A 9420-nucleotide genomic window follows, 5' to 3' on the forward strand; every position below is an offset into this window, starting at 1 on the left:
TGGCCTTGAACCCACACAGATCTGCCTGTCTCCACTGGGTGTGTACCACACTAGATTATTCCTCCTCCTCTGCGCCCTCTCCCTCCTCCCCCTTCCCCCTCCACCTCCTTTCCCTCTTCCTTCTCTTACTTCTTGTCTTCACCTTTGCCCTGCGTTACCTTCATGAAGATGAAAAGAAACTCAAGATCTTTCTGCTCAGATTGATTTTTTGTTCCTAGAAGTTATGTGAAAACGTAAGGCCTGGTGATCCGTGTTTGTAATCTCAGCACGTGTAAGGGTCCACTCTTTCTAAAAAGTATTTTCACGGCTGGGCTTTACTATTTGGCCCAGTGGATCTCTGTCTTCTTGGGCTGCAGCGCCCACCTGAACGCAACAGTTCAGCACGACCTGCAAACACCTGGGGGCGCTGGCACCTACAGTAGTTGTCCTAGAGGAGGAGCTGGTGGAGGCAGAACGTCTGGAAGGGCAGCCTTCAAGAGACCAGCTCCGGGTCTTGGCGTGTCTGTCTGCATAGCGCCCTCTAATGTTGAAGCTGAAACCTACAGTCAAGTTTTATAATTGGCCACATCCCAGAAACAAAAACAAAAACAAAAACAAACAAACGAAGAACCTGCCAGACACCTTGCTTTTTCTGTATGTGTTTTTCAGTGAAGACTCCATTTGACTACATGGATCTCCATCAGTCTCCTAGCCAATTGTACCATCACATGTACACGCCCAACCAAAGAGTGCCTTTCTTCAGAACTCAAAATCATACACCAAAGATATTGTTTCTTTCTTTCTTTCCTTTTTTCCCCCCTGGAGATGTCTTCCTGTATGTAGCCCAGGCTGACCTTGAACTAAAGATCTCCACCTCCAGAGGTTACAAGCTTGGACCTCCAGGACTGGCTCCCATCCCAGTCTTTAAAATTAGAGTCCACATCCACAGGCCTTTCTGCTTGTGCTTTATTGGCTGTACATCTTCCAGCCGATTCTTTGCTTCATTGTCTGGGGGTCTCATGAAGCTGAAGACTATTTTCCAACTCTATGTAGCTGGGGGTGACTTTGGCGCTCTGGTCCTCCTGCCTCTACCTCCCACATGTGGGGCTACAGGCAAGTGACACCCATCTGTTAGGAAGTGCTGAGGCTCAAACCAGAGGGACTAAAGCATGCTAGACAGGTGCTCTACCAAGTGAGCTGTGTCCCCAGAATGCCTATCTACGGCTTTTGATAAGCCCATCATGCATATTCTCATAGGCTTCACTGTCATGGCTTCATTTCTCCCAAATTCCTGACACTACCACTTGTCATACTGATGTTTTGGAGGTTATAATCGTAGCGTGAATATTAGGGGTTAGGATTGTTACAAGGGTGTTTTCTAGGTTAGGACTGTACCGTGGGTGTTTTGGCAAACTGGACTGTAGCATGAGTATTTTGGAGCTAGGGCCACAGCACGGATATTTGGGGGCTTAGGGCTATGGCATAGGTATTGTGAGTTTAAGACTATATTATGCATTTGGGGGATTAGAACTGTAGTACAGATATTTCAGGGTCTGGGATTGTAGCATGGACATGTAAGAACCCAACCTTCCAGCTCAAAGCACTCTTCACTGCTTTTATAGAAAACAAATCAAATCAAGGCCAATTTAATGTTATATTCCTGTTTTATTCATGTCATAGGCCTGAGACTTCCTGTGACAAAAGACTTAAGATGGAGGTTCCTGAGGAACTGAGAGGCCAACTCTAGACCAGAGTGAAGCAAGAGAATTGTCTCCTTCCCTGAAACCCAGGCAGTGGGTGCACATTTCTCTGAAGGAGCTTTCCACAGTACAGATCCCTTCTGCTTGCACGTCAGACTGATGTCAAATGAGCCTAGAGAGCTCCTCAGAAGGCTGCCCCTTCTGCTCCAGGAAGGACTCTGGGACATCCTGCTTTGAGGAATCACAGAGTAGATATATATTTTTCTGTGTTCTTTTCCTTAGTTAAGGCACATCAAAATGCATTATATAATAGTCAAACTATTTGTTAAAATAATGATAATCACAGATTTTATTTTATCATGTATAATAGCTTATATATATATATATATATATATATATATATATATATATATATATTGCTCCCATGTTACCCACAGGCTGTAATTTAAAATAAACAATTTCTATTTATCTGTAATTAATTTCTATTACATGTGCATTTAGCAATTGCTAAGATGCATGAAATTCTTTTCTCTTTTAATGTGTACATGAATTACCTTTGTGACTCTCACTTTCAGGAACAAAAGAAACCAGAACCATGGAATAATATCCCAAAAGTACTCATGCAAAAACACTTTGCAATCTAGAATTCTCTGCACAATTAAGTAAAATCAAGCATGAAACAAACACATAAGCACACACTTAAAGAAAGACTAAGAAAATCTGCCACTCAGAAAGATGTTTAATTTAATGTATAATAAGAGAAATTAGCAAGCTTATTTTCACCATTATGACTGAAAACATTTCAAAGTTTTATAACAATGATAAGAATGCTGACCAATGGGGCTGGGCAGGTGGCTCAGCAGTTTAGCTTGTTGCTCTTGCAGAGGACGGGATTTTGGTTCCCAGGACCCAATTCTGATGGTTCACAAATGCCTGTAACTCCAGCTCCAGGGAACAGAATACCCTCTGTGGGGTTTATATTTAAAAATTAAGGCAGTGATAGAAGGTAGATACAAGGTAGCAGTCAGCAGATGTTATGTTATATGGAGTTTATTAAATGAACATGGAGGGGAGAGGGAAAGGGGGAAGGGGTACCTCAAAGAGAGAGAAAATAAAGAGAGAGGGGAAGAGAAAGAGAAGGGTAGAGAAAGAGGGGGAGAGAGAGGTGGAGAGGGGAGGGAGAGAGAAAGTAGAGAGAGCAGGAGGGTCTGCTTTTATATGGCTCTGGGCAGGGCCACGCCCCCATGGCAGGGCCACGCCCCCATTACAGGTAAGCAGTGATGTCACAGGTAGGCCGACTGAAACAGAATCCTAACAGTGGGTACCTGCACATACATGCAGAGGAGATAGGGTTTCTCTGTGTAAACTACCTAGCTGTCCTGGAACTCACTTTGTAGATTAGGCTAGCCTTCGACTCACAGAGATCAGCCTGCCTCTGCCTCTGCCTGAGTGCTGGGATTAAAGGCGTGTGCCACACCACCTGTCTGTATAAGTAAGTTTTTATCATTCTCAGTAGAGAGCAGTTTGACACTGCTTATTAACATTTAAAACAGAAGTGCACATGTTATTTTTTTCACTTGAAGTTTCACTTGTACAATTCTGTGCTGAAGTGTGTGCAAGGATGGTTACAATGAATTTTAACTGCAAAGAGAAGTCAACATAACATCGTATCAGTCAAAATAGTGAAGGTCCAATGCACAATGCTGCCCATATATTAACCCATCAACTATGTCTTCTAACGTCTACATCTGGTGTGACGGGTGAGGACCAGTGTTGATAGGTAGGCCATGTTCTAAAGGTTTTATTGATTGTAGTAGAGTGGCTTTAAATGTTATGGTATCCATTTTTTCTCTTTGGGTTACTAGGCTCCTTCCTCTGAAGTCACTTTGCCTCTACTCAACCACCAGCATCAGACGTTGGATGCACATCTCCATATACTCTCTAAAGAGGCTGTAATTCCAGGAAGAAGCAAACCTTCACTTTCTTAACTCACTGCGATTTCAGCGTTTATTTGTTAATAGTAGATATCCAACTCTGAAGTAGGAGGGAGGATGGCAGGCATGATGACATCCTACCCATGAGGCAATAGGGCAATGACCCTGGACTGCTGAGTTAGCAGTCAGGTCAGAATCAGCGCCAAGTCCCAAACAGAAAACAAAACAGCAGTTAATGGAGAAAACCCAGTATTGAGGTTTTAGCAGTAAAAAAGGCAGCCAAACTCATGGGAATTTCTAAAGGTGTGGTGCTCCCTCCCAAATAGTGACAACCTGGGAACTAAAAAACAAAACAGAAAAACCAGGCCTAGAGGCTCCAGGTACAGAGGCTAAGAACACACCTTTCCAAACGTCCTTGTTGTGTTTACTGAGATCTTGTGACATTTCAGGCAGCATTTTCTTGATTATAGGAAAGAAACGGGGCAACCGGCAAGAGAAGTTGACCTGCTGCTATCTCTTCTGCATGCTGGGACAAGGCTGCTCTGAACGAAAAGAAGCTAGTGCAAAGCCTGGGGACAGCTTTGGAGAAATAATGTGAATAATGATCATGCCTGCCCAAGAGGAAAGGTTTTCTTGATTTCAGTGTATCAGAGTCGTAAGTAATGCTCTATGCCAGTATCCTGAGCTTCTTGGACAGATTTAATTTATTCCTCAGAATGTGAAGCCAAAGACTCACTGACATCCAAATTCCATGCGGCAGGCTCCACATATGCCACTCTCCACGTTGTTTAAGCAGTCATTCACGAATAAGGATTTTCGCCACAGTGACTACAGAGTTATAAGTGAGGACGCTGTGCATGGCTCTTTGTGGCATTCAGCATCTCTTCTACTCTGTGTCTTCCTCCTTACATCCCTGACATGGTTGTTGTTTTGTTTTGTCTTGTTTATGACAGTCCCCAAGGTGATTGTACTGCATGTCGGTCTATTAAGTTGGACCACTGGGGACAATTCATTGTTAAGACTAGATGGTGCTTCATGCAGCGGAGAAGTCACATGTCAAAAGAAGTGTGAGCTGGGCGGTGGCGCTCGCCTTTAATCCCAGCCCTCCGGAGGCAGAGGTGGATCACTGTGAGTTCGAGGCCAGCCTGGACTACAAAGTGAGTCCAGAACAGCCAAGGCTACACAGAGAAACCCTGTCTTGAAAAACAAAAAACAAACAAAAAAAGAAAACGAACAAAAAACAAAAGAAGTGCGGCACCTAGGGAGAAAGCAAAGTGCTCTCTGGGCAAGCATTAGGACTTGACCTAGGTTTCCTAGAAGCTGTATGAAAAATGCTGACCATGGTGCCCTGTGCTCGTGTGCTCTTAACCCCAGTGCTGGGAGGCAGGAGCGTGCAGATCTGTAGACCTCATTGGCTAACCAGGCTGTTCTACTTTATGATTTCTAGAACAGTGAAAGATCCTATCTCAAAACAAAAATAAAAACTGTGGATGGCTCCCCAGTAGCGACAGCTGAAGTCTTTCTGACCTCCACTTTGCTTGGTTTCAGAAAAGCAACTGCTAAGCTGGCTCTTACCTCTCAGCACTCAGGAGAGTGAGGGAAGAGGGTCATGAGGTCAAGGATGGCGTGGGCTGCCTAGGGAGACCCTGTGTCTCAACCGTTCTTCCCCGTAAACGTAAGAAGATATGGCCGCGGTGAAAGTGGCCTCAACACAGACTGAGGGAAGCCATTCCACGTTCCACACTGAAACAAAGATGGACTTTGATCTCTCTCCTCACACGAGTCACTTAAAAAGACCAGCTCAGCTGCTGTATCACCTGATCTCACGTGTTCACATCCTGAGGATTGTAGTAGCAGTCAGAAAAGACTAGGTGTGCACAAAGAGAACACCCCTACCTTATTTAGTCAAATATCTGACTTAGGAAGAGCTAGTTCTATTCCCCAATCATGAAAAAGGAAAATAAACAGATTCCATCTAAGCTTACTTCTTACCCTGTGTTGCCAGCGTTGAGCTTCATTTTGGGAAATGGCTTTTTGCTCTGTCTGTGTGACGTTACATCACAGAGAACCTAGTTCTCTCTTGAAGCTCAGAGTCCACACACCCTCTCCTTTAAAGCCAAGAGTGAATAGTTTAACTCATTTTCATCAATTCAATTCTCTCCCAAGACTATTGAGCTGAGGAAAAGGAGCACAGAGATGACAGGTTCAACCCATTTATGTCAGCAATGGGGCAAAACTGTACGTTAAGTAAGACCTGTGAGGATTCCTTTTAATCCCCGGAGCAGCCACTTCTGTTTCTTTTAATATATTCAGCTAAATAAGTTCTTACACTTTCTAAAATTTTGTCAGGGTGTTCACGTGCACACACACACACACACACACACACACACACACACACACACACACAGTGGACTGAAAGGAAAAAGGAGTTGCAAGTATTATCAAAATATATTTTACTGGAAAATAATATAATTGCAAAATTTTAGAAATAGTAGATGTCAAAATAGCTATTGCTTAAAATACATAATATAATGAATGCATCAAAGTCTTTTTATTGTAAAGCTTTTCATTAAAATACCAGTGAGTCATTTTGTAAATAAAATAAGTGATTAGATGAGAAATTACTATAATTATAATTAATAGTTCATGGAATGGTTTAATGAAAGTTTTATCACTTGGTTATGTAATGCATATCAATTCTAGAAATAGTCACAGAAGTTTTTGATCTGATGGTTTCTATGACGTTTATCTTGAAGCTCGGTGCTTTGGGCAAGTATTCCAGCTTTATGTACCAGATGCAGTCCACAAGCTACTACTTCTGAATTCATAGCATTCACACTCAGACAAGAAAAGGCCATAGGCTTAGAACCAATGGAAGTGATGAGCTTTTGCCACACTATCCTGAAGTCAGCAACTTGGAACAGGCCCTTTGCTGACAAGTGCTGTGCGGATACCTCAGGTACTGCGTGGAAATAAGGTATGGATGTCTTTAAGTAAATTACTAAGTAGCCAGGTGAAACAGAAACAAAATAGCCTTACAACGTGTTAGAAGTAAAAAAAAAAAAAAAAAAAAGATAGCAAAATTTCTGATATAGATTAAAGTGAATATGAAAAAATAACTTAATGAAGCATTTGAACATTGTAAAAATACATTTTACATGATGTTTAAATAATACTCCAAGGTAATATAATCTGTCAAAAGTGATTAAAGAAAATCCCTTTACTTCCTCAAGACCCAGCTATTCCACTCCTTGGAATGTACGCGGAAGAAGCTCCAGCACATAACAAAGACATATGCTCTACCATGTTCATAGCAGCCAGAACACGGAAACAGCCTAAGTGTTCCTCAGTAGAAGGATGGATAAAGAAATTGTGGTACATTTACACTATGGAATACTACTCAGCTATTAAAAACAAGGAATTTCCGAAATTTGTGGACAAATGGATTGAACTAGAAATGATCATAATGAGTGAGTTAACCCAAAAGCAGAAAGAGTCAAATAACTTATACTCACTTATATCTGGACACTAGCCCAAGGGGCATGTCCCACGAATGTCTTTACTTATCAGGAAAGTGGGACGGAGGGGAGGACATCCTGTTGGGACTTTAGGCGAGAGAAGCATGGGAGAATGGGGAAATAGAAGGATCCAGAGGGTCCTAGAAAGCTACAAGAACAACATTATGATGGGCAGATCTTGGCCCAGGGGTCCTGCTCAAACTATGACACCAGCCAAGGAATATATGTGCAGTAAATATCGAACCTCGACCCAGATCTAGCCAACGGTCAGAACATTCTCCACAGTTGAGCGGAGAGTGGGGACTGACTTTCACAAAAACCCTGGTGCCCCATATTTGACCACACCCCGTGGAAAGGGAGGCCTGGTGGCACTCAGAGGAAGGATAGCAGCCTATCAAGAAGAGATTTGATACCCTATGAGCATATACAGGGGGAGGAGGCCCCCCTCAGTCACAGTCATAGGGGAGGGCAGTAGGGGGAAAGTGGGAGGGAGGGAGGAATGGGAGGATGCAAGGGATGGGATAACTATTGAGATGTAAAATGTATGAATTAATTTTAAAAATAGTTTAAAAAAAAAAAGAAAATCCCTTTAATAAATCGATAACATTGAGGGAGATGAAGAAAATTATCAAGGCAGTCTCCTGAAATCTTTCCAGCCTATTGGATTCATAAACCAGTGCTTCAAGACTTCAGATAGCAATAACCATTACCCAAGCTTCATTCTAAAGCATCTTTTCAGAGTGTTGGAAATAAAAATTGTGTTCTCCCTTTTGTCTCATGTCTAGGCATGCCCACAAAAGCATGGGCAGTATGCAGCAAGGCTCATCACACACATCAGTGCAGTAATTTGGGTCCTGAATTAGCTGTTAGCAAATCAAACACAGAAATAAAGGTTATCTGTGCTCAAGAAGCCCATTTTGGACAGCTTCTATCCTGACGGGCTCCTACCTCTGTCCAAGGAAATCACTTATTTGATTATGAACAGGATGCTAGTTTAGTCGGCTTTAAGAATCCCTCTGTAAACCTTCACTATAATGTTCTGGTCTTTTGTTTTTGTTTGTTTGGTTTTGTTTTTTCCATTCAGCACTGTATTTGTGAGTTCCTCACGGAGCGGCATGTTGGCGTGTGTCAGTCTTCACTGCTGTAGCAACAGAGGGTGACTTACAACTTACCCTTTGCTGAACGGGCAGTTGAATTGCTTCCTGCTTGTTATAATTACAATCCTACAAATATACATGTTTTCACATACATGTACTTTTCGGAATGAAATTTCTGAGTCTCTAGTTATGTATCTAGCTCTGGGAATGTTTTCAGGCAGTTTTCTAAGGTTTCTTTTAAGTCAGTTTATCTGCCCATTGAAACCATGTCGTCAGAGTTTATCTGCCCAACACCCTTAGCAACACTTGTATTTTTTCATTCAATTCATTCTGCTAGCAGCCTAGCAATAGCTCTATGCTGTTTGATTTTCAGTTTTTAGCCACTAAGAAAGTTTAATGAAGTTGAACTTAGTTGTTTTTCTCCCTCTTTTTTTAAATTGAAAATGATTTTTATATAATATACTCAGATCATGGTTTACGACCAACCCGATTCCTCCCAGATCCACCCCACCTCCCCCTCCCACCAAAATCCACACCCGGGATGAATTTCTCTTGTGTGGCTTCTTCCCTTGCCTCTGGCCTGATCAACTTACCCTTAATAATTCCCTCCCTGGTGTAAGTTAACCATTCCCTTAAGGGTGCTTCTATTTTCTCCATCTGTTTTCACCATGTGACCAAATTCTCTCAGTGTTTTGAGGTGTCCACCGTGCCCTCTCTGGTGTCTACTCCATCTCTCTACCTGTGTCCCATTTCAACCACATTCATTGAATCTTTTTCTGGTCACAACCTCCAAGAAGTTGGCTAGGATTCATACATATTATTCCACCTATAGAAATAATCCTATTCTAGATAGCTTTAACGTACTCTGTCTAATCTTAGCATGTTTATTTTCACAGCATTTAGCCGCGTCAATGCGCATGTTTTCTGGAGTATTATAAACAAAGCAAAGTTAGCTCCGGGGTTATAGGTTTCTCTTCTATCTTCTGCTGAGCTTCACGCTTTTAGGTGAAATTCCTCAATGATCTTCTCTGTGTTCCTAACCATCCCCATGAAGGTATTGATCAGATTATTTCAGACAGGGTTTTATTCATCTAGAACTTTCCAAAGAGGAAAATTCAAAGGCAACTACAATTGACTTCAAATCCCTCTATCAATTATCAACTGCAGCGGCAATGTTGAAAAATGCCTAAAA

Source organism: Acomys minous (genome assembly GCF_964271855.1).
Source record: "Acomys minous genome assembly, chromosome: 9".
Classification (NCBI taxonomy): Eukaryota; Metazoa; Chordata; class Mammalia; order Rodentia; family Muridae; genus Acomys; species Acomys minous.